The sequence below is a fragment of the Rutidosis leptorrhynchoides genome, chromosome 1 (assembly GCF_046630445.1).
Source record: "Rutidosis leptorrhynchoides isolate AG116_Rl617_1_P2 chromosome 1, CSIRO_AGI_Rlap_v1, whole genome shotgun sequence".
Classification (NCBI taxonomy): Eukaryota; Viridiplantae; Streptophyta; class Magnoliopsida; order Asterales; family Asteraceae; genus Rutidosis; species Rutidosis leptorrhynchoides.
Window position 1 is genome coordinate 631,983,507 of NC_092333.1, and position 25,682 is coordinate 632,009,188.

Consider the following 25,682-nt stretch of genomic DNA (forward strand, 5'->3'; position numbering starts at 1 on the left):
CGTTACATATATGTCTCGCTTCGAAATCATTAAGTTAGTAGTCTTGTTTTTACATATGTAGTTCATTGTTAATACACTTAATGACATGTTTACTTATCATTTATCATGATTAAACATACTGTATCAATATCTTAATATGATTCATATGTATATAGTAAGACATTGTTATAAAGATAATCGTTATATATATCATTTCGAGTTTCTTAATTCAATAAACTCAATTTTATGTATATAACTCATTGTTAAAATACCTAATGAGATACTTACTTATCGTAATATCATGTTAACTATATATATAATCATATATATGTCATCATATAGTTTTTACAAGTTTTAACGTTCGTGAATCACCGGTCAACTTGGGTGGTCAATTGTCTATATGAAACCTATTTTAATTAATCAAGTCTTAACAAGTTTGATTGCTTAACATGTTGGAAACACTTAATCATGTAAATAAAAATTTAATTTAATATATATAAACATGGAAAAGTTCGGGTCACTACACTACTAACCTAAGAAATTCAAAACGATATCTATACGTAACGATTATTGTTGTAATAACGTCTTAATATTTATATATCATATTAAGATATATTAGTACATCATGTTATCATAATAATGTAATAATTTAATACCTCATTTGATATAATAAACAATGGGTTAACAACATTAATTAAGATCGTTAACTTAAGGTTTCAAAACAACACTTACATGTAACGACTAACGATGACTTAACGACTCAGTTAAAATGTATATACATGTAGTGTATTAATATGTATTGGTATACTTTTGAAAGCCTTAAGGACACATATCAAAGTACTTCTACTTAACAAAAATGCTTACAATTACATTCTCATTCATTCTCATCAACAATTCTACTCGTATGCACCTGTATTCATACTCGTACAATACCCAGCTTCTAAATGTATTTACTATTGGTATATACACTCCAATGATCAGCTCTTAGCAGCCCTTGTGAGTCACCTAAACATGTGGGAACCATCATTTGGCAACTAGCATGAAATATGTCACAAAATTACAAACTAATGGAGCCTATATCACACATGCATATTCACGTTTTTCTTCACCAACCAAAACACATTCATTTTTCAATTTTCATGCATCAAACTTATCTCTCTCAAGTTTTCTCTTGGTGTTCTAAGTGTTCTTCATAATATTCAACAAAATCTATCTCAATCTAGCTCATAAATCCTAACTTAGATCAACTTTCAAAACAACTACTCAAGTAAACTTCAAGAACACTTTCAAGTTTACAAGTCTACTTCCAAGCTTTCTAATCGATTCCAAGTAATCATCCAAGAAACACTTTTGGTGGCCGGGTATGAAAGCGGATATTGCTAGATACGTAGGAGAATGTTTGACATGTTCTAAAGTCAAGGATGAACATCAGAAACCATCAGGTCTACTTCAACAACCTGAAATCTCAGAATGGAAATGGGAAAACATTACCATGGATTTCATTACTAAATTGCCAATGACTGCAAGTGGTTATGATACTATTTGGGTAATAGTCGATCGTCTCACCAAATCAGCACACTTTCTACCAATGCGAGAAGATGATAAAATGGAAAAGTTAGCAAGACTATATTTGAAGGAAGTCGTCTCCAGGATCCTTTGAACCTATATTTGAACTTGTTTTCATGTCATGATTCTACTTCAAGAACTTTCAAGCCATCCAAGATCCTTTGAAGCTGGATCATTTCTTGTCACTTCCAGTAGGTTTACCTACTAAACTTGAGGTAGTAATTATGTTCATAACATCATTCAATTCATATATATATATAACTATCTTATTCGAAGATTTAAACTTGTAATCACTAGAACATAGTTTAGTTAATTCTAAACTTGTTCCCAAACAAAGTTAATCCTTCTAACTTGACTTTTAAAATCAACTAAACACGTGTTCTATATCTATATGATATGCTAACTTAATGATTTAAAACCTGGAAACACGAAGAACACCGTAAAACCGGATATACGCCATTGTAGTGAAACCAGGGGCTATTTTGGGTTAGATAATTAAAAAACTATGATAAACTTTGATTTAAAAGTTGTCCTTCTGGGAAAATAATTTTTCTTATGAACATGAAACTATATCCAAAAATCATTGTTAAACTCAAAGTGAAAGTATGTTTTTCAAAATGGTCATCAAGACGTCATTTTTCGACTAAAATGACTACCTCTACAAAAACGACTTGTACCCTGTATTTCTGACTACAAACCTATACTTTTTCTGTTTAGTTTCATAAAATACAGTTCAATATGAAACCATAGCAAGTTGATTCACTCAAAACGGATTTAAAACGAAGAAGTTATGGGTAAAACAAAATTGGTTAAAAATGGTTAATTTAACTATGGGATGAATTGACAAAAATCTATACTAACCATATCCTAACTAACTTATATTGTATTATACATGTATTTTAACATATATTATGCAATCTTGATAGACCACAGACACGTATACTATGTTTTGACATATCATATCGACGTCATCTAATTGACGCGAATTCTAAAGATAGATCTATCGGGCCCAACGAGCCCCATTCAAAGTATCAGATGATTTAGTACTTCAAATTTATCATGTCCAAAGGTTGTCCCGGAATGATGGGGATATTCTATATGCATCTTGTTAAGGTCGGTTAACAGGTGTTCACCATATGAATGATTTTTTATGCAGATTGCTATATGCATGCATGTTGTTTATGAGAAATGGAAATATGAAATCTTGTGGTCTATTATTACAATTTGATAAATATACAGGTTAAACCTATAACTCACCAACATTTTTGTTGACGTTTAAAGCATGTTTATTCTCAGGTGATTATTAAGAGCTTCAGCTGTTGCATGCTAAATAAAGACAAGATTGGAGTCCGCAAGCTTGTATAATATTGTTTTAAAATTGCATTCGAAGACTTAAGTTGATGTGTTATATTATTGTAAACCATTATGTAATGGTCGTGTGAAAACGCTATATTTTAGATTATCATTATTTGATAATCGTCGTAATATTTTTAAACCGTTATCGATAAAATAAAGGTTATGGTTTGTTTTATAAATCGAATGCAATCTTTGAAAAACATCTCATATAGAGGTTAAAATCTCGCAACGAAATCAATTAATATGAAACATTTATAATTATTATGAACGGGACATTTCAGTTGTGATGTCGACGGTTCAAGAGGGATATGAGGGAGCAAAAAGTCGACCAAAATAGGGTCATGGGAAAGTCTCAGGTTTAATTTTCTATTTAACACTAGCCTTTAGGGCCTAATTTGAAATGCCCCGTTCATATCGATTATAAACGTTCCATAACAATCGGTTTCATTGCGAGGTTTTGACCTCTATATGAGATGTTTTTCAAGCTTGCATTCGTTTTTTTTTAAAACAAACCATAACCTTTATTCTATCTTAGATTATCAAGTAATGATAATCTAAAATATAACGTTTACACACGACCATTACATAATGGTTTGCAATAATATTATACAACAATTTATTTTTCCGAATGCAGTTTTTCTTTAAACATTATCATACAAGCATGCTGACTTCAAATCTTGTCTTCAATTAGCATGTAACAGCGGAAGCTCTTAATAATCACCTGAGAATAAACATGCTTAAAATGTCAACAAAAATGTTGGTGAGTTATAGGTTTAACCTATATCATAAATTGTAATAATAGACCACATGATTTCATTTCCTTAAATATACATCTCGTACAGGCATTTCGCAAACTGAATAGAGATAAAAATCATTCATATGGTGAACACCTGGTAACCGACATTAACTAAATGCATCTAGAATATCCCCATCATTCCGGGACTCTCATCGGATATGATAAATCGAAGTACTAAAGCATCCGTAACCCGGATGGGGCTTGTTGGGACCGATAGATCTATCTTTAGGATTCGCATCAATTAGGGTGTATGTTCCCTAATTATTAGGTTACCAAACTAAAAGGGGTGATATCCGGTATAATAATCCAACCATAGAATGTAGTTTCAAGTACTTGTGCCTATTTTGTAAAACATTTATAAAACTGCATGTATTATCATCCCAAAAATATTAGATATTAAAAGTGGGACTATAACTCACTTTCACAGATTTTCAATTCATCGGAAATAAGACTTGGCCACGGGTCGATTCACGAACCTATAAAAAATATATACATATATATATATATATATATATATATATATATATATATATATATATATATATATATATATATATATATATATATATATATATATATATATATATATATATATATATATATCAAGGTATGATAGAAATATATTCACATCATATTTTTATTTACGTGTTGACGAATTAAGTTGTTAAGTTAGCAGTCCAATGTTAGTAGTCCTCAATTAGTAGTACATAGTATACACGTGTTGTATAAGACTCAATCATGACCCACAATACCGCTATTGTCTTTGAAGTTATCTCGACGTATTGTGCATGTGGTGTCTTTTGATTTATCCAATGTATTGCATAACCATGACATGTTAGAATACATGTATAATACAAGAAAAGTTAGCTAAAATATGGTTAGTATAGATTTTATCAAACTAATCCCATATTCATTTTCGCCATTTTTAACCAATATTGTTTTGCTCATAACTTCTTCATTATAAATCTGTTTTGAGTGAATAAAATTGCTATGGTTTCATAACAAACTGAAATTTGTAAAACTAAACTGAAAAATTGGTGGTTTATAGTATGAGTTACAGGTTACAAGTTGTTTTTGAAAGAGGCAGTCATTTTCGTCGAAAGAACGACATCTTGATGACCATTTTGAAAAATATATTTCTACTTTGAGTTTAACCATGATTTTTGGATATAGTATCATGTTCATATGAAATATCATTTTACTAGAAGAACAACTTTTAAATCAAAGATTATCATAATTTTTAATTATCCAACCCAAAATAGCCCCCGGTTTTACTACGAGGGCGTATGTCCAGTTTTACGGTGTTCTTCGTATTTTCAAGTATTAAATCATTAAGTTAGCATATCATATAGATATAAAATATATGTTAAGTTGTTTTTAAAAGTCAATTTAGAAGGATTAACCTTGTTTTCGAACAATTTTAGAATTAACTAAACTATGTTCTAATGATTACAAGTTATATTCTTCGAATAAGATAGTTATATATATATGAATCGAATGATGTTATGAACATGGTTACTACCTCAAGTATAGTAGGTAAACCTACTGGAAATGATGAGAAATAAACTTTAGCTTCAAAGGATCTTTGATGGCTTGGAAGTTCTTGAAGTAGAATCATGACACGAAAACAAGTTCAAGTAAGATTACTACTTGACTTAAGATAGTTATAGTTATAGATATCGAATCAAAGTTTGAATATGAATATTACATTGAACTACAATGATAACCTACTCTAAATAACAAAGGTTTCTTGATCTTAGATGATTACTTGGAATGTATTTGAAAGCTTGGAAGTAATCTAGTAAACTTGAAAGTGTTCTTGAAGTGTTCTAGAGTAGTTGTTTTGTATGATGATTAAATGTTGGATTTATGAGCTAGATTGGTGTAGATTTTTGATGAAGATGATGAAGAACACTTAAAACATCAAGAGAGAACTTGAGAGAGATGTGTTTGATGCATGAAAGTTGCAAAATGAAAGTGTTTGTGGTGGTGCCAATTCACGTGAACTAGGGTGTCCATATATGCTCCATTTAGTTTGTAATTTTGCTAATTATTTGATGCTAGATGTTAAACGATGGTTCCCACATGTTTTGATGACTCATTAAGGCTGCTAAGAGCTAATCATTGAAGTGTATATACCAATATTATGTACATCTAGAAGCTGGGTATAATACGAGTACGAATATTGAATGAGTACGAGTAGAATTATTGATGAAAACAAATGGGATTGTAATTGTAACCATCTTTGTTAAGTAGAAGTATTTTGATATATGTCTTGAAGTCTTTCAAAAGTGTATTAATACATCTTAATACACTAATATATATACATTTTAATCGAGTCGTTAAATCATCGTTAGTCGTTACATGCATGCGTTGTTTTGAAACCTTTAAGTTAACGATCTCGTTTAATGCAATTAATCCATTGTTATTATATCTAATGAGGTGTTAAATTGTTATATTATCATGATAACATAGTGTATTAATATATCTTAATACGATATATATATATATATATATATATATATATATATATATATATATATTAAGACGTCGTTACAATGATAATCGTTACATATAAATATCGTTTCGAAATCCTTAAGTTAATAGTCTTGTTTTATGTATATAGTTTATTGTTAATATACATAATGAGATACTTAATTATCATTTCATCATGTTAAGCATATATATATGTCCATATATATATTATCATGTCATATACAAGTTATAACGTTCGTGAATCATCGGATAAACTGGGTGGTCAAATGTTTACATAAAATCCATTTCAATTAATCAAGTCTTAACAAGTTTGATTGCTTAACATGTTGGAAGCATTTATACATGTAAATATTAATCTCAAAATATATATATAATCATGGAAAAATCTGGGTTATGAGATAATTAATCACTAATGACCCATTAAGCCCAAATTTAGTCCATAAGGGGTGCCATGGGTGGGATACGGTCGAATGGCCCACAGGTTGGTCTCGGGCTCGTTTTGCTTACTAGATCGCGTTAAGTACAAACAAGTAAAACACAAAAGAAATCACAGAAAAACAATAAAAAGCACATAAAACCGCAACAAATCCACGGTTCAGACACCTGTAACGAAAAGAAACAAACCCCCAATCAACTGGCTACTAGCCAGGCAACCTGTGGAGATGATTTACAGATAAATTGGTCTAGATCGATCTACGCTTGATCAGGTATTCATAGATCTCTAGGATCTAGATCAAGAGTCGGGCGTAGAGATCTGGTCAGGGTATAATTAAAGCACAAATAAACACGAGACTCCCTTATTAGAGTGAAAACTCTAATCAGATAAAGAAACGCAGAGAATCAATGAACAAGAAGCAGCGGAAGACAATCAATAACCAGTTCTTCAAGATCGGCCAAGAAGAACAAACCATAACCCTAATTTTTTGAAATTAGTGTTTTCAGAAGAACACCACAAATCAGTCAACAATCGGTTGATCGAAACACCAGAAATCAATAAGAGATCGATCCGCTTTGATACCTTGAAAAGTTATACGAATTAAACACCAGAACAACCAAATCACAATAACAGTGATTTGTACTTCTACTGAATCACCAAAACAATACAGAAATTGCAATCTTCTTAATAAGAAGAAGATTGTTAAGATTCAATCAATCTAGAAATCAAAATTACAAGATCATTACTGATGATCACTCGGCTAGTCGAGAAAAGCAAAAACACATAAAACAATCGAGTGAATGAATGAACCGATCACCAATAACCCTAATTTCTATACTATATATATAAATTAAGAATGACATGTTTAGTCCCTCTTGAATGGTCAGCTACAATCCGTGAGCACCAAGTAATTCCTTATATTCCATTCTAGTCCTCATGTTTCTTTAGCTTTATCACCAGCCATCCAAGATCATCCATCTTGATAGTTATCTACAAAAACATAAAATAAAAAAAATAAAAAATAACAAGAATAAGATTGTTAACATAAAGTAATTCATCACCCCCCTTCAATCTTATTCTGGAATAAATCAACTAATCTTAACAGATGACAGAAATATTTATGTTTTTTGACACTCAAACCTTTTGTAAAAATATCTGCTAGTTGATTTTCAGAATAAATTTTAAAAGTTTTAATAATACCAAAACTTATTTTTTCTCTAATAAAGTGAACATCAACTTCTAGAGGCTTGGTTCTCTCATGAAATACAGGGTTATTAGCCATTTGAATAGCAGAATTATTATCACAGAATAAAGGAATAGGAGTAGAAAACTTAACTTTGAGATCTTTTAGAACTTTCATAATCCACATAACCTCACCTGTAGCATTACTCATAGACCTATATTCAGATTCAGCAGAAGACCTTGCTACAACATTTTGTTTTTTACTTTTCCAAGCAATTAAGGAATCAACCATAAAAACACAGTAACCATTAACAGATTTTGACTGAAACATAGATTTTGCCCAGCCTGCATCAGCAAACACTTTTAAATCAAAAAATTTCGATTTTACAAAAGTAACACCCTTTCTTGGAGATAGTTTCAAATATCTCAAAACATGAAGAGCTAGTTTGAAATGAGATTGTAAAGGTTTATGCATAAACTGACTTAAGCAATGCACAACAAAAGAAATATCAGGTCTTGTCATGGTTAAGTAAATCAGTTTACCAACAAGTTTTTGATACTGAGTAATATTTTCAATAGCTCAATCATTAACTTTAGCTTCAGTATTACAAGAAAAATTTTGTTCAATAGGAATAGAAACAGGTTTACTTTCTAAAAGCCCAAATATATTTAATAATTCAACACAATATTTTCTTTGACTTAAACACAAACCATTATCAACATCTAAAACTTCAATTCCTAAAAAATATTTCAACTTACCTAAATCTTTAACCATAAAGTTATTACTCAGATAAGTTTTAAATTTTTTTATTTCATTTATATCATTACCAGTAACAAGAATATCATTAACATAAACAAGTAATGCAAGAAAAATATCACCATCAATTTTAGTATAAAGAGAGTAGTCATTAACACTTTACACAAAACCATTATCTAATAAAACTTTAGTTAACTTTTCATTCCATTTTCTAGGAGCTTGTTTAAGACCATATAAAGATTTAACAAGTTTGCAAACTTTATTACCACAATTAGAAAAATATCCTTCAGAAGGTTTTATATAAAGATCTTCAACAATTTCACCATATAAAAAAGCATTATTAACATCAAGTTGATAGATAGGCCAATCATTATTAAAAGTAAGAGTAATAAGACATCTCACAGTAATCATCTTAACAACAGGAGAGAAAGTCTGATCATAATCAAGACCCTCTCTTTGACTAAAACCCTTGGCAACTAATCTAGCCTTATACCTATCAATTTCACCACTAGCTTTAAGTTTAATTTTATAAACCCATTTCGACCAAATAGCCTTTCTTCCTTCAGGAAGATCACCCATAACCCATGTATTGTTTCTCATTAAAGCATCAATTTCAGAATTCATTACATCAAACCAATTTTTATCAAGACAGGCTTCAGAATAACAAGTTGGTTCAACACTTTTATTCAAATTAGAAACAAAACTCATATTTTCACTGCTAAGATTAGCATAACACATGACCTTATTAATATCATATTCAGCATTAGCATTTAACACATAATCATTAAATTTAGTAGGAATCCTAGTAGGTCTACTAGATCTTCTTAACTTGGAAGTCTCCCCTATTAGTTTGATTATCAACATTTATATTGGTTTGATTTTGAACATTGCCCTCAGGAGATCTAGTGTCATCACTAGCATTAACATCAAGTGTTGCATCAAGAGTATTATCCTCTGTTTCACAAATAGTGTCACTAGAAGAATCACACTCTGTGCCATCACTAATTTCAGATTCTCTCCCTTCATCATTGGGACTTTGAGTATTGGTATTTTGACTCTCAACAAACACTTGATCAAAGAAATTTAGAAGATTAATATCAGACACAATAGTGTAATCTTTTTGTTTAAAAGGAAAAATAGTTTCATAAAACTTAACATCTCTATAATAAAACACACTTTTTGACTCAAGACTCAAAAGTTTATAACCTTTTTTCTCATAAGAATAACCAATAAAAACACATTTTTCAGCTCTAGAGCTAAACTTATCATGATTATTTAAAACAGTAGAAAAACAGAGACAACCAAAAACCCTTAAATGAGAGAGATTAGGTTTATGTTGATATACTAACTCAAAAGGAGACCTCCCAGAAAGGACAGAAGATGGTAATCTGTTAATCAAATAACAAGAATAAGCACACATTCAGTCCACATATAAAGAGGTATCACCCCTTGAAACATAAGACTTCTAGCTACATTTAGCAGATGTTTATGTTTCCTTTCAGCCACACCATTCTGTTGAGGGGTATATGCAATAGTAGTTTGATGAGTTATACCATTATAGTTACAAAAAACATTCATTCTAGTGTTAACAAATTCAGTTCCATTGTCACTTCTAATAACTTTAACATTAGCATTAAACTGATTCTTAAAAATAGAATGTAATGTCACAAAATTCTCAAACACTTCATCTTTTGTTTTTTATTGAGAAAATCCACACAGCTCTAGTATAATCATCAACTACAGTAAGAAAATATTTGTACCTCTCTTTACTTGCAACTTTATAGGGTCCCCACAAGTCAAGATGTAACAGATCTCCAAGTTTTAAACTTTTATGTTCACTTAAAGGAAAAGGTTCTCTTGTTTGTTTGGCTTGATGACAAATATCACAAGGTTCAGTATTATTATGATTAGTAAACTTCAAACTATCACTTAAAATGTTCAAAACTTGACTTGCAGGATGACCTAATCTAGAATGCCAAAGTTTCATAGTGCATGAAAAAGAATTATTACTAATACCTAACACAGATTTCTTAAACATGTATAAACCATCTTGTTCATCACTAATCCCCACAACTTTGTTTATCACCAAATCCTGAATAAAGCAATTTGTCCCATTAAAACCAACAAAAAATTTATTACTCTTAGTTAACTTATTGACAGATAAAATATTTACACAATATTCAGGAATGTATAAAACATTAAAAAGAGTTATAAAATCATTGATTTTAATATTTCCAACCTTAACAATTTTAGCATGAGTACTATTAGGATGACTAACACTAATATTCATATTGGACACATCAACACTAGCAAAAAGTTCATCATCATTGCAAACCATATGTTGGTTTGCACCAGAATCAATAATCCAATTATTTTTGTGATTTTTATTTTTTAAAAACATGTTACAAAAAAAAAATTCAAAATTAGAATTAAATTTACTACTATTATTCCAAAATGTACCTGACATGTTGGAATTCATAGAAGTAGTAGCACCATTATCTTTATCATTAATGAGACTCATCAACTTTGAAATCTGTTCAACTGTAAAAGGTGAACTATTAGCAGACTCATTAGATTTTTCAGAAACACGGTTATTATTATTTGCAGTAAACTTTGGTGCTCCTTGATTGAAAGGTTTTCTAATGTATCCAGGAGGATGACCTATAACTTCAGAACACCTATCCACAGTATGTCCAATCATGCCACATTTAGTACATTTATAATTGGCATTTAAACCCCTACCCATACCAGGTTTTTTATTAGTATTAGTGTTATTATTATTATTAAACCTCTTAAAAGTATTAGGTTGAGTTTTAGCAATAAAAGCAGAATTTTGAACTTTAGTTCATGTTGAATGAGAAGCAAAATTTATGTGGGACTCTTCCCTTGATATAACAGCAAAGGCTGTTTTAACACTGGGAAGAGGATCAGTCATAAGAAGATTACTTCTTATAGGCTGATAAACCTCATCAAGTCCCATAAGAAACTACATAAACTTCATGACATTAGTATGATTCACAAAATCAGCATTAGCAACACATACACGAGCATGTAATTTAATAAGAGCATCATATTGTTTCCACAAAGTATTCAACTTATGATAATACTCAGATACACTGGAACCTCCTTGTGTCAAAGAATTAATCTATTTATGTAAATTAAAAGTAATTGATCCATCAATTTTATCATAAGTTTCTTTAAGTTCTTGCCATACAGTAACAGAACTGTTAGAAAAAATTTGTCCAGGATATAATTCATCTGAAATAGATGTCAAAATCTAGGTTAAAACAACAGAATTACATCTATCCCATTGATTAGCTAAAACATCATCTTTTTCATAATCTGATCTTTTACAAGTTCCATCAATAAAACCCTTTTATTATTAGTGTTTAAAGCAAGAAGCATAGCTCTACTCCAAACACTATAATTTTCAATTCCTTTCAACTTAATTGACACAAGAGCAGTTCCTGTAGTATCACTAGCATGCAAATATAAAGGATCGCCAAAATCTAACTTATTAACTAAAGTAACAGAACTACTGACATCGTCATCACCAGCCATATTAATAAACATAGAAATAACAGTACAAACAAGTAATCAAGAAATCAAATAACAAGTAAAACACAAAAGAAATCACAGAAAAACAACAAATAGTGCATAAAACCGCAACAAATCAACGGTTCAGACACCTGTAAGGAAAAGAAACAAACCCCCAGTCGACTGGCTACTAGCCAGGCAACCTGTAGAGATGATTTACAGATAAATTGGTCTAGATCGATCTACGCTTGATCAGGTATTCATAGATCTCTGGGATCTAGATCAAGAGTTGGGCGTAAAGATCTGGTCAGGGTAAAATTAAAGCACAAATAAACACGAGACTCCCCTATTAGAGTGAAAACTCTAATCAGACGAAGAAACGCAGAGAATCAATGAACAAGAAGCAGCGGAAGACAATCAATAACCAGTTCTTCAAGATCGGCCAAGAAGAACAAACCCTAACCCTAATTTTTTGAAATTAGGGTTTTCAGAAGAACACCACAAATCAGTCAACAATCGGTTGATCGAAACACCAGAAATCAATAAGAGATCGATCCGCTCTGATACCATGAAAAGTAATACGAATCAAACACCAGAACAACCAAATCACAATAACAGTGATTTGTACTTCTATTGAATCACCAAAACAATACAGAAATTGCAATCTTCTTAATAAGAAGAAGATTGTTAAGATTCAGTCAATCTAAAAATCAAAATTACAAGATCATTACTAATGATCACTCGGCTAGTCGAGAAAAGCAAAAACACAGAAAACAATCGAGTGAATGAATGAACAGATCACCAATAACCCTAATTTCTTTGCTATATATATAAATTAAGAATGACAAGTTTAATCCCTCTTGAATGGTCAGCTACAATCCTTGAGCACCAAGTAATTCCATATATTCCATTCCGTTCCTCATGTTTCTTTAGCTTTATCACCAGCCATCCAAGATCATCCATCTTGATAGTTAACTACAAAAACATAAAATAAACAAAATAAAAAAGAAAAAATAACAAGAATAAGATTTTTAACATAAAGTAATTCATCATATATTATTCGTTAGGGCCTAAGAGTCATTTTTTAGTTCATTTTAAGTATTTAAATTCTCGGGACCGGTTAATATGTATAAAAAAGTAATTATTATAGGTTAATTGATAAATTAAATGAAATTAATAAATAATGATAAACCGAGAAATATGATGATCATTAGTTATTATCGATAATGACGTAACAAGCGTTTTAGGAGAATGACATCCACCACCAGTAGTCCAGTACTAAATTCTGTTTGCAATCGCAAGGAGATGGGAAACGAGTTAGTGACTAAAGAAATGTCGGCAGTCCTACACAAATTCACTTTCTAAATTAGATAGCATGCGACCATATGTATACAGCTTAATTAAGTTAACTGGCAATTATTTCGACTTCATTTGTGTTCAATATGTGTTGATACTAACCAAATCCTAACCAGATGTATCATAACATTAACATGCTCGTACTAAATCCTAGGAAAGCATCAATCATATATAAATACTATATAACTACTCATTAATTGAATGATTCAATACTAAAAATTCAACCGTTTAGTATTTAGCGTGTTTCCTTGTAACTTGTGGATAACAAATGGTGTTGAACGATGTATTGACAGAGTTGACATTCTCTTAACCATTAAACATCTTAAATTCCGTTAAATTTCATTTTATATTATTTCCAAAATTTTAATTAAACAATTATACCTTTTATGTCATGTATAATGTTACTCTATATTATATTATATTATGTTAATTGTTAATGTTAATTTTACATCGTTAAATATTTTTATTCTGAATGATCAACAAACGAATTATTGTTATTAAAAGAAATTCTATTAGAACTCTTGAATCATCCGCCATTTAATGATAGTTAAGCACACACCACACATCACACGTGTGAATTAATCTCGAAGGACTCAATGAACCTATAAATTAATCTCGAAGGACTCAAAAAACAATATCTGGGGGATTAGCATCTATGGGTACTGGCAGGAAGACGCGGAAGCAATTAAAAGTGAGGTATTTTCATTTTATAAAACTCTTTTCTCTGAGTCTGGAAACAACAAGCCCACCTTTGATGGTCCATTTTCAAACCGTATATCACCAGTAGTGGTCAATAGTCTTGAAAACTCATTTTCTGAGATGGTAGTTCTCAGTGCAATTAAAGAGTATGGCGGGTCCAAAGCCCCGGGACCATATGGTTTTAACTTCAACTTTTTCAAAAGGTGTTGGCCGATAATCAAAGTAGACATTATGAAAGCTATATCGTGGTTCTGGGAAAACGGGGAGATTTCAAGGGGTTGCAATGCTCCGTTCTTAACTTTAGTCCAGAAAAGAAAAGACCCCACTATTTTAGGCGACTATAGACCAATCAGTTTAATCGGGGCCTATTACAAAATCATCTCCAAGATGCTAGCTAATAGAATAAAAGGCTTAATCCTGAATCTTATTGGTTCAGAGCAAAGCGCTTTTAGTAAGGGTAGATCAATTTTAGACGGCATTCTCATACTTAACGAAGCGGTAGAAGACTTGAAAAGACGTAAACAAAAAAGCTTCATATTTAAGTATGATTTTGAGAAAGCTTTTGATAGTGTCAATTGGAATTATTTATAGGTTGAACGTTCACTTCTATTTGCATATCTGACTTCTCGAGTTTGTTTATATTTTCCCTTGTTTTCGGATGTATTTATGCTTGTAAATAGTCTGTCTTTTAGTCGCTTAGCTTTGTAAATAAGTTCTCGAGCTCTATGTATTTGTTTCCCTATATTAATAAAATTTGCTGCATTTAAAAAAAAAAAAAAAATTATAAATTAAATGACCAATATTTAGCAAACGATTATCATCCAACGCAAAAGTACACATACCTCTCTCATCACAAGTCAACACACTACAAAGTGACAAAGGTCTTTTAACGAAAATGCATGTTTATTGTAATGCAAGAGAAGGTAATGGTGCACAAAACAATATATAAATCATAATTCGCTATCATAAACATGGTAGTGATAAAGGTGGCCCTGCGGTATTAGGGAGAAATGCGGGAGGAAAAATATTCATGTGCTCATTATTACAAAATTGCCAATAATGAACAAGAAAGTCTAAGTTCAAAATGACAATGAAGTGGGAGGCCCAAACCTCCAAACGACAGCCCCACTTACAAATGATATTTTGGACAAAATACTCTCATTTTCGAACGTATTTAATAATATAACTTCCAAAATGATCGCGCACCACGCACAAGTCATCATTAGGGCTGTAAATGAGCCGAGTTACTTGTGAGCTACTCGAGTTCGGCTCGCTAAAAGTTCGATTCGAGCCGAACTTAAACGAATTCGAGCCCGAGTTCGAGCTTAAGGTAAGCCTCGTTTAATAAACGAGCTCGAGCTTCAGATGTCGAGCTCGTTTAGGCTCCCTTCATATAACATATAGTTATATATTTCTATTTCTATATATACTACAACAAAAACAGAATTTGGTCGTTCAAGTGATGCAAACGACACCCAAACACAAGGGTACAAATTATAACTTGGCACAAACTAAAGGAGTATTACATGTAACTTCAAGGGGTGCAATCTATAACTACTCAATTACATAAGGGGTACTAAACATAACTTTTAAATTTAATATAAAAACTATTAAACAAAACCCACCATATATTTTGATGGGACTTATCTTTTTTTTCGCCGCGAGTTAAACTTCTCTGTCACCACCGTTCAACTTGAAATAATTTTACGAACACAACGCAACTAGCTATGCGCGAAACGCACCGTTTTAAAAAAAACGTTAAATATTTCAGGATATTTCTCATACATATACGCACACGTATAATAAACAACCTAAATAACCGCATCATATCGATGATTCTGTTCCCTTATTTGTGCGATTTTTCTGGCTTTAAAAACGCGGAGTATATTAGGTATATTAGGTACCAACAACGTGTTTCCAAACATATCCATAGTAACGTGTTTTTAAATCTGTAAATACATAACGCTATGTTAAATATGAATATGAAATTCAAAAGGCCCGCCGCATCGCGCGGGCCGGTATTTTTCTAGTTATATATATATCATAAATAGTTAATAATCCATAATAACAATAAACAGATTTAAAAAAAAAAAAAAAAAAAAGACTTGCGACTATCGGCTATGCAAAGAAACCGAATAGACTCTGATTACATTTACCAATATCATATTCCATGTTCCCAATTATGAGTCAGACTTTGAAAATTTCAAAATATTCACAATTATAACCTTCGATTCTCTTCAGAGTCTAAAGATCCAAATTTCAAATTTATTGCTAGCATCAAAAATTTAAAGTTCACATAATCAGTGATCCATTTCTAGCCTTCCCTCATCTCCTTATCTCATAAGTCAAGTTCTAAAATGTGTAACGATCTTTTTAAGGAAAAGCACATTAAAGTTTTCTTTTTTGTTTTTTTTTTTTAAATCGAGCTCATAACGAGCCGAGCTCGAGCTTTTAGTGTATATCGCGAGCCGAGCTCGAGCCAAAAATTTAAAGCTCGAATCGAGCCGAGCTCGAGCTTTCTGAAAACTAAACGAGCCGAGCTCGAACATTACCAAGCTCGGGCTTGGCTCAGCTCGTTTACACCCCTAGTCATCACGCAGGGTGTGTGGTGCGGGGTTCAGGGCCGGAACTTGAAGCGTGCAAGGCGTGCAATCACACAGGGTCCAACATCTAGAAGGGCCCAATATTTATAGCCCAACGTTGCATATCTAGGTCCATTTATTTATTGAAGGATTTAAAAAATAAAAAAATACCTAATAATCGGTGACTGAAAAAATAATATATGAAAATTTGCATATATAAAAGTGCATATTTATATAAATTGAACAGGGTCCACAAAATTGACAGGACGGCTTTTTTGAGGAGAAGATACATTTTTACAATTATAATTTTTTAGAGTATAGTGTTAAACACTTTGAAAAAAATACATTTTGATAAATTTTTCCTATATTATATCATATGTTGTAATTGTATCTCATCTCATGAATATATTATGTCTCTGTTTTTGTATATTAATAAACTCACCATTGCTTTGCCCATACCAACTTATATGTTGAAAATTGTTATAGGGATGTGTCATTATCATACCAAAAAAAAAAATCCAGGTCTTAAATTGTTTATACTACGTATGGTGCCTCTAAATGGAATCCGCGTTGCATCATCCATGTGATAGACTACCCCTCTTCTGATACAAACGAGTAAAAAGATTCGCTCTTCGTTACGGGATGGTTTTTGAAGATGACAGTTTTGTTAGTTAATGGTCGGTTAATTTGTTCGATTCATTAAGCGTAAAAAAATTAAAGGGATGAATTAAAGACAAAAAAAAAAAAAGAGGGGTAAAATTATAAATTAATTGAAAAAAGGTAAATAAAGTATATAAAAAGGTTTTGTCAGTTAACGATTAACTTGTCGGTTAACGGCTAACTTTTAAATAAATGAAGGGGAAGAAAAAAAATGTCAAATCACCATTTTAACCTCAAGGGATGGATATTTAAAAGTCCGCCACTATGAACTGTAGCAGGTCTCATCATAATTAGTAAGTATTAACTAGCATAGTGGTCCGCGCTTCGTGCCGGATATTTGGAGGCGTTTTTGTGCAGAGCGGACTTGCGTTACCCAATTTGACACCATTAAAAGGGGTCCAAATGGGTAAATTGCTTTCCACTCTAAAATAAACAAAACGATATTGTAAACTTAAAATGTGTATTGTTTGACTTCTTTTTGCTGTTTCTGTTATAATTATTCCTGAGCCAACACCTAAAACAAAAGCGTGGTTGCAACTAAAAAGTAACTTGCCGTTCGGAATCATCACATAGGTGCAAAATGTATATAAACAGTAATGTGTAACTAATTAAACTACAAACTTCAAACTTTTAGATGACTTACAGTACTCCCGTCGCTACCTGTGTTTGGGCTCTTTGGTGATTTGTGGTGTTGACAGTGGTGTAATTTGTGAACTAACCTGTTGGGATAACATTAGTTAGTATTTTATGGAAACTAAAAAGTTGTTAAGTCTGTTTTGGTTTTACCTGGATTTTTATGTTGCTGGTGCGTCTGTCGCTGGTGTTGCGCGCCACGGATGGGTTAATGTTTAAAAAAATAAATAAATAAATAAAAACTATTGTAAACTACCATTGTACTTTCAGATTACTTATTACTGTACTTATTAAGAATTAATATAAATATAAATATGAATAAGCGTAAGTTTTCATACATAAAATATGCAAAAACACACACAAGAATGTCGACAGTAACATCTTCTTTTAGCTTTACAGAATTAACAATGACGTTCAAAAAAATTAAACGATCTTTTAGAATAAAGAAAAAAGATATTCAATTCATTTCTTTTCATAAGTAGAAAGTTGTAACAACATATTAGTGAAAAAAGGTAGCTAAATGATCAAGTGATAAACAATAGATACAACATTTTCTTGTTACTGATGCAATCAAATGGAAAAGTTGAAAGGGAGCAATATAGATAACTATATTTTTTTTTTTTTTTTTTTGAAAGGCATGTTAGTTTTCATCGCACGGTTAGTGGTTAGATCGCATCACATCGCACTTCGGTTAGTGGTTAAATCGCATCACATCGCACTTCCAGGAGGAAACCGCCACCATCCAAACGGGCAGGTGGGGAAAACCCCCTGGTGAGACTCGAACCCGGGTCTCCTCGAAAACCATGCAAGCATGGTTACCAATGAGGCAAAGCCCCATTGGCAATATAGATAACTATATACAGATGGAACAATGCACTAATTAAAAATCCATAGTTGCCATTACCTGTATTAAATTAGAAGTGTTTGTGCGTTTGTGGCTTCTTTACGGGCTTAGTAAATGGACATGCAAAACTAAGCTAAAGTGCAAATTTGCCGTGTATCCTAAAGGTTGGTTGATGTAGCAATTTTTTTTTCTTTTTTTGGTTACTGGATTCGTCGCCTGCATCAAATGTTTTAGATGTTAATTTGTTATATATTCATGTCAGTTGATTTTTAGCTTTATGTTGTGCTTACCGGTTTGGAACAATGCTCTTTCGACTGATCCGTGTGTTGTGTCATGTTTGGAATCCGTGGTTGTCTCTCTCTGGTTGATCTTTTTGTGGTGTTGATGCTCCAATTCTTCGATTGACAAATAGAAAGCATCTCCTATTGAGAAAGTATGAAGGCAACATGAGAAAATTAACATGTTAAAACTACGAAGTGCAAGATGAAAACTTATTGAGGGTCTCAAAATTATAATACCCATACACGTACATATAACATATGTATAATGAAATAGCAACTATGGCTTTAAAAAAACAAATAGCAGCAGACTTAAATGAAAGAGTTAAACATAAATATATATAAGACCCTTCCTTTTATTTTGGTATATCATTTAAATAATATATCCTTTTGATCTGGCTATATACAATTCTATTTAATATGAAAACTGGCCAAATTTGCATAAAAGATATAAACACTATTTCTTTTATTTAGCCATATAAATTGAACAATATATCATTTTGAAATGGCTAAATACAGCCCTATTAAAAGTAAAACTGATCCAAATTCGGCCCGTTAGTCCGTGTTTTAGCAGAATAAAATTCAAAGCGGCAGTGTATTGTAAGTACTAAGTACTCATTGCATGTACACCAATATAGATAGAGAACTCACCTTCCAAACAGCATATAAGCACCGTTCGAATGCTTTGATACAGTAACCTCTACCTAGAATAACAAAATCAGTTGACGGTTAGCTATAAACACAATCCCTTAAGCACCATTCATATTTGACTGTAATCAACTAAAATTCAATAAACATAAACATCTCAATTAAAGGATAAAACCTTATATCTCAGTCGAAAGTCCTCCGATGTTTTTGGAGGCAGCTTTTCAAATTTTGAAAAAACTATTTACTTGTTCCACAAATGCTACAACAACTAAGGTTAGTAACAAAGATTTGAATTCAAATTTATATGCCAAAAACAAATTAATATATATAGTGTCTTATATCTCTATATCAATTGGAAGCATGATTGTGACTCTGCTATCCACACTTGGAAAGATAGGCAACACACCTTCAAAATTGTATAGAAGACCTTTAAAACTGTATATATAAGCACGCGGTTCGGATGGGTGAATTCGTCATTTTCAATAGTTTGTCTTTTTCTTCCTTTTTCCTTCACTCATCTAATCTATGTGAACTTTTATTTTCAAAACCTGCACCATGTGAACACAAAATCATAATCAAAACCATTTAGTGTTAAACTGGTGAAAACCAATTCAATAAAACCCAGTTATTGTTTTTTTTCCTAAATTTTTGTTTTTGTAGCGAATCAAACCATACAATTCGTTCCTTTAACAAACCATGTTCCTTTAATAACCCTGTTCACAACTTTAAACTGCTGGTTACGGTAGGCATCGTCGGAGACGGTTCGAATACGGAGAAGAGACAGGCACAAAACTAAAAAAAGAGACAAATACTGACAACGTAAATTGTAAACCGATACAACCTACAAACATAAATACCTGACACAAAAAGGACAAAGGAAGAGATCGGCAAACTGACTTGCAGCATGAAAGATAATGATGAATTGACAGTGAATGAAAACCCTTTTTTTTTTTGGGGGTGAAGTGGTTGGGAAGAAGCTGGAAGGAGGTTGGGAGATTGGGATAATATTTGAGTAGAAACATTGTTAGGGAAAAGGGGGAAAAAATAAAAAGGAAAAAGCGACACTGGTTTGCTACAGTAGTACAGTGTGAGTATTTTTGGGGTATGTGGCGGTACATTAGTGGAGGGTTTTGTCCGGATTTAGTGTATATGGTAATAATATATTTAAAAGTAATGAAATATTTGTGAGTCGTAAGAACTAAAAAAATAATAATTTACAACTTTAGAATTTATTATTAATCAATATTTATAGTACATACAAGGATACAATATAAGAAAACTTTCTAAACTATTAGGAACTTAATCTTGTTCTCCAAGTCTTCTATTTTACTTGCTCAGCAAGACTATCTATTTTCATATTGTTAACATCCCTAGTGACACCCCGCCAAAATCGGTATGGGGTGGCGTGTCACCAAGAGACACAAACGTGATCATTACCTTTACATGAGAGTGTTTCATAAAAGAATAAGCACGTATTTATTAAAAAGAGTTTTCAAAACCAAAGTGACCTTAATGTCATATGTAATACACTAAATTGTAAATTTAAGTATAAACGATAAATGTGTATTAAAATTTGAATGAAACAAAAATTCACGTTTTGTATGCTACCAAGCTAGACCTCTTAATCAAGTAGCGAAAGCGTCCTACGAACCTGAGAATAAACATGCTAAAGATCAACAAAAAAATGTTGGTGAATTCATGAGTTTATAAATAAAACATATGTACAGACCACGAGATTTCTTTCAAATATTATCAAAAGCATATAGAACACGAGCACCCGGGATACGAAGCTTAACACCAAACATAGTATTCTATATAATTTCCTTTACCCCTTTATAGTGAACACTTACGCTAGTGTATCGTTTACGAAGTAGTAAAACCCTCAGTTAGTGTAGGGTGGGGTTGTCAAACCCAACAGATTTACCTTTATGATTCGCGCTTACAAAGTATTTAATGTATTCAAGATAAGGAATTTTTGCGTAGTAACTCGTGTATATAAAATATATGTACACGTGTCTACGCTGTAAAATATAAAACAACATGTATTCTCATCCTGACTATAAACAGTAAAGTTTAAATTATGGGATTGTGAACTCACCTTTGATTGCACAACCAAATATTCAACAAAAAGAAAGGTAAGCTGAATATCCTCGACCTGAGTACTCAACCTAGAGATACGTGTTGATCAATCAACGTCTAACAAAACTAAGTCGGGTCATATCATAACCCTAAGTCCTAGAATCGATTCTTGACAAAAGTGTCTTTGACAATTTCCCAAAATTAAGTGTGTTTCAAAAAACAATTAAGTAGTAAACATTGCACGTAATTTTTAATAAATCCTTCGATTGAAAAATTGTTGATCAAAACAAAAGTCGGATGATTTAGACGATTACAAACACTATATTTCATAACTCAACTCCTAACGAAAACCTATACAGTTAAACCATTAACAGTTTCTAATGATCGTCAAGTATTATCCAAAAAGTAAGAATAGAAATTTTAATATTGTAATGGTACTCAAATAAATAGTACAAATAATATTTATATATAACTAATAACATAAAAATGTTATGTAATCAGTGCAAGACACAAAAACCAAGTGATGGGTCGTTAAATAATTTTCAAAAAACTTAACGAGAAAAAGTAGGGTTATTACACGAACTGATTTTCTTAAATGAATTAATCCATCGTCAATGTTACGATTGAATATAATCATTTCGGTAGTATTCTACCCTATGATAGATCCAACCTGAGCCAAACATTATTTTCAAATATGTATTTAGATCAATTTCGATGAATGTAACACAATTATGAGTGAATACGTGACCGATCTTAAGTGACAACATTACAGGGTTCAAGGTTTAAAGAACCTTACAACTAAATGGAATGAAATCTAGACTAATGTAATTACTAAGATTCCTAAGCTGATCTTGCGTGGTATATTATTGGGTTTTAGATTTGAAGAACAATCGATTTTAATTTTGGTTTAATTTTAGGGTCTCGATATGTGTTGATTTGGAAAGTTGGTGAAGATGGAGGTGGGTGGTGTAACTTTCTCTAACAATGTCAATTATACCCTCGTGTACCTACCATTTGACATAATTTAACTGCCATTTGACATGTCAATTATTCTCTAGAATGTCAATTATAAAACAGTAATAACTAATAGCTAAAAGGTGGTGTAACTAGAAGATAAAACTAGAAGATAAAACAGTAATAGCTAAAATTTCAATTATACCCTCATGTACCTGCCATTTGACATGAGTTAACGAACTTTCATAATGTTTGTTATACAGATGTATTGACTTTGCAGTACTTGTAAACCACGCGAGTGGCCTTGTAATAAATAAGGACTGAATATGTAATTTCGTACAACCACATAGATTACCCTTGCAATTTTGTCTTAAACTATCTCTAACAATCTTTCTTTGTATTTATGCATCATTTGTGATCTAAATTAACCTCAAGATGAAGAGAGTACAATCTTAACTAAGGGTGTATTTGTTTGTATTTTAATGAAATGATTCAATGCTGAATGTTGAACCATTAAACATTCAGTGTGGTTGTGACATCTGAATGACATATGTTGCTGAATGATTTTATAATTTAGTGTTGAATCATTTGAAGTTGAAACATTCTTCTAACCATTATGCACCTAATTTATCTATAATATCATTCTCAAATCATATCTAAAACGTTTAACCAACAATGTGTTCTATTTTTTATTCATGTAACACGTTAATAAGGTAATTTTATCCAATTCATATCGTTTATTTAACATGATCATCAAACAACTTATTTTCATTCAGAACAATATTTATTCAGAAGTTATGAATCATACAGTTTTATCAAACGCACATTAATTAAAATGTCGAGCCATTAATAACCACTATACGTCTATACCAATTAGATGTTCAAATTGCTGGAGATGATTGGTTCCTTATGGTGCGATTCTGCGTTTAGATCTGTTTGAGTGCTGCTCGTCTGGTTCGTTCATTCCACTTAATTCGTCATCGATTTTGTTCGGGTGGGCTCGGTGCCGTTTCCGGCGTTGTTAACTTTATTGACATCGGAAAATGAATGTTTGCTGGGGTTTCTCTCGAGGTCGTATTGTCTACCCGAACGGGGATTGGTACTTACTCGATGGGCTCATTTTTTGGGTTTATCGGATACGAGGGATTTCTTTGGTTTGCAGGCATCGGGTTAGGTGTTCTTGGGTTGCCCGGTGAGTGTTTTTGGTTGTGTGATTCTCGAGTAGTGATTGATGCGGGGTTGGATACGAGACCGGGTTTATATGTTTGTTTTAGTTTAATGTCTGGTGGTTGTTGTCTGTATATTTCTTTCAATTGCAATTTCACTTATTCTCGCTCCGGTTTCAATGTTGTAGTCCAGTTTGTTTGGACACACAGAGCGAGAGTCTTTGAGTTTTGGTCGGTTGTGATCAAGTACTCCCACTACAGACCGATAGGATCTGCAATGTTGTATCACCGGTTCAATGGACCTATTATATATATTAATATTTTCGCCAAAAAAAAAAACTAGATGTTCAAATTCGTTTTTTTTTTTTTTTAAAAAGGGTCATAAATGGGAAACAGCTAATCACATGAACAAAAAAAATACGATTTTTCGTGTTTTTCTTGCTTTTTTCTTGCTTTTCAACATTATTAGACCATAGATAACGCGGTGGCATCAGTCGCTTTGCCATCCACATGGCTCCACAAACGCCGGGAATGGGCGGTTTTGGGCGTTTGTGGCCTGACGTTTGTCGACCGATCACGGGGGTGATGGAGGGGCGGTGTCAAGCTGTGATTGGTGAATGAATTATATCCGTTGGAGTTTTTTTATCAATTTACATATGAACAAATTTTTAGCTAGATGAATATTTGAGGATTAAAATTTTTGAAGGAAACCTGCAATTGCGGAGACCAGATTAATCAAGAAGATGAAATGGGTTTTTAAATCATAAAAGACCCCTTTGAAGTTTATTAATGTTTACAAAAAATATTACAAAGGTTAATAACATTTTGGTTTAGCCCCTTAAGTTTTTTAATAATTCATGAAACGTTTTTTTAAATTCATGTAACGTAATTTTTTTTTTCCTTTCATGTAAAGCTTTTTTTTATACGTAATTTTTTTATTTATTTATTTATGTAATGTTTTTTTATTATTTAACAAATAAAAACAATTAAAACAACCAAACAAAAAATCAAAAATAAAATGCCACGTCATTGTCATCATTTGACAAAAGCCGTCACCCCCCCCCCCCCCCCCCCCACAAACCCACATAAGAACTCCCCTCTTTCCCTGTCATGGTCTAGTCACTGACTTGCCTAAAAAAGTACCCCTCTTTCACTCCACGTAGGCGTCACCATTATCCGTGATTTTACTAGAGTGATTAAAACGACGCTTCGTATTGATGACTCAAACGTCCAATTTGACTAAAAGTAATCAAGTTCCAATAAATTAGTCATTTTCTAAAAATAACTTCCAAGTTCTTTCATTGTCACTAGTTTGAAAGGCTAAAACTAGTTTAATTCTAGGACAAAAAAAATTATAGAAAAAATTACGCTATTAATACATGTGGTTCGTACACTTTTGCAAGACAAAAATTAAACTTTTTTTTTGTGTGGTTGGTACCTAGCCTTTGCTTATTGTACTTGTTTGGTACCAACACCTCACATGTGCAACGCATGTGAGGGTAATTTCATCATTTATGTATAATAAGCAAAGCCTAGGTATCAATCATGTAAAAAGAAAAAAGATTAGGTTTTGTCATGCAAAAATGTACAAACCACGGGTACCAATGACGTATTTTTTTATCAATTACTTTAAATGATTTATTTATTTATTATTATTATTATTAGTATTATTATTAAT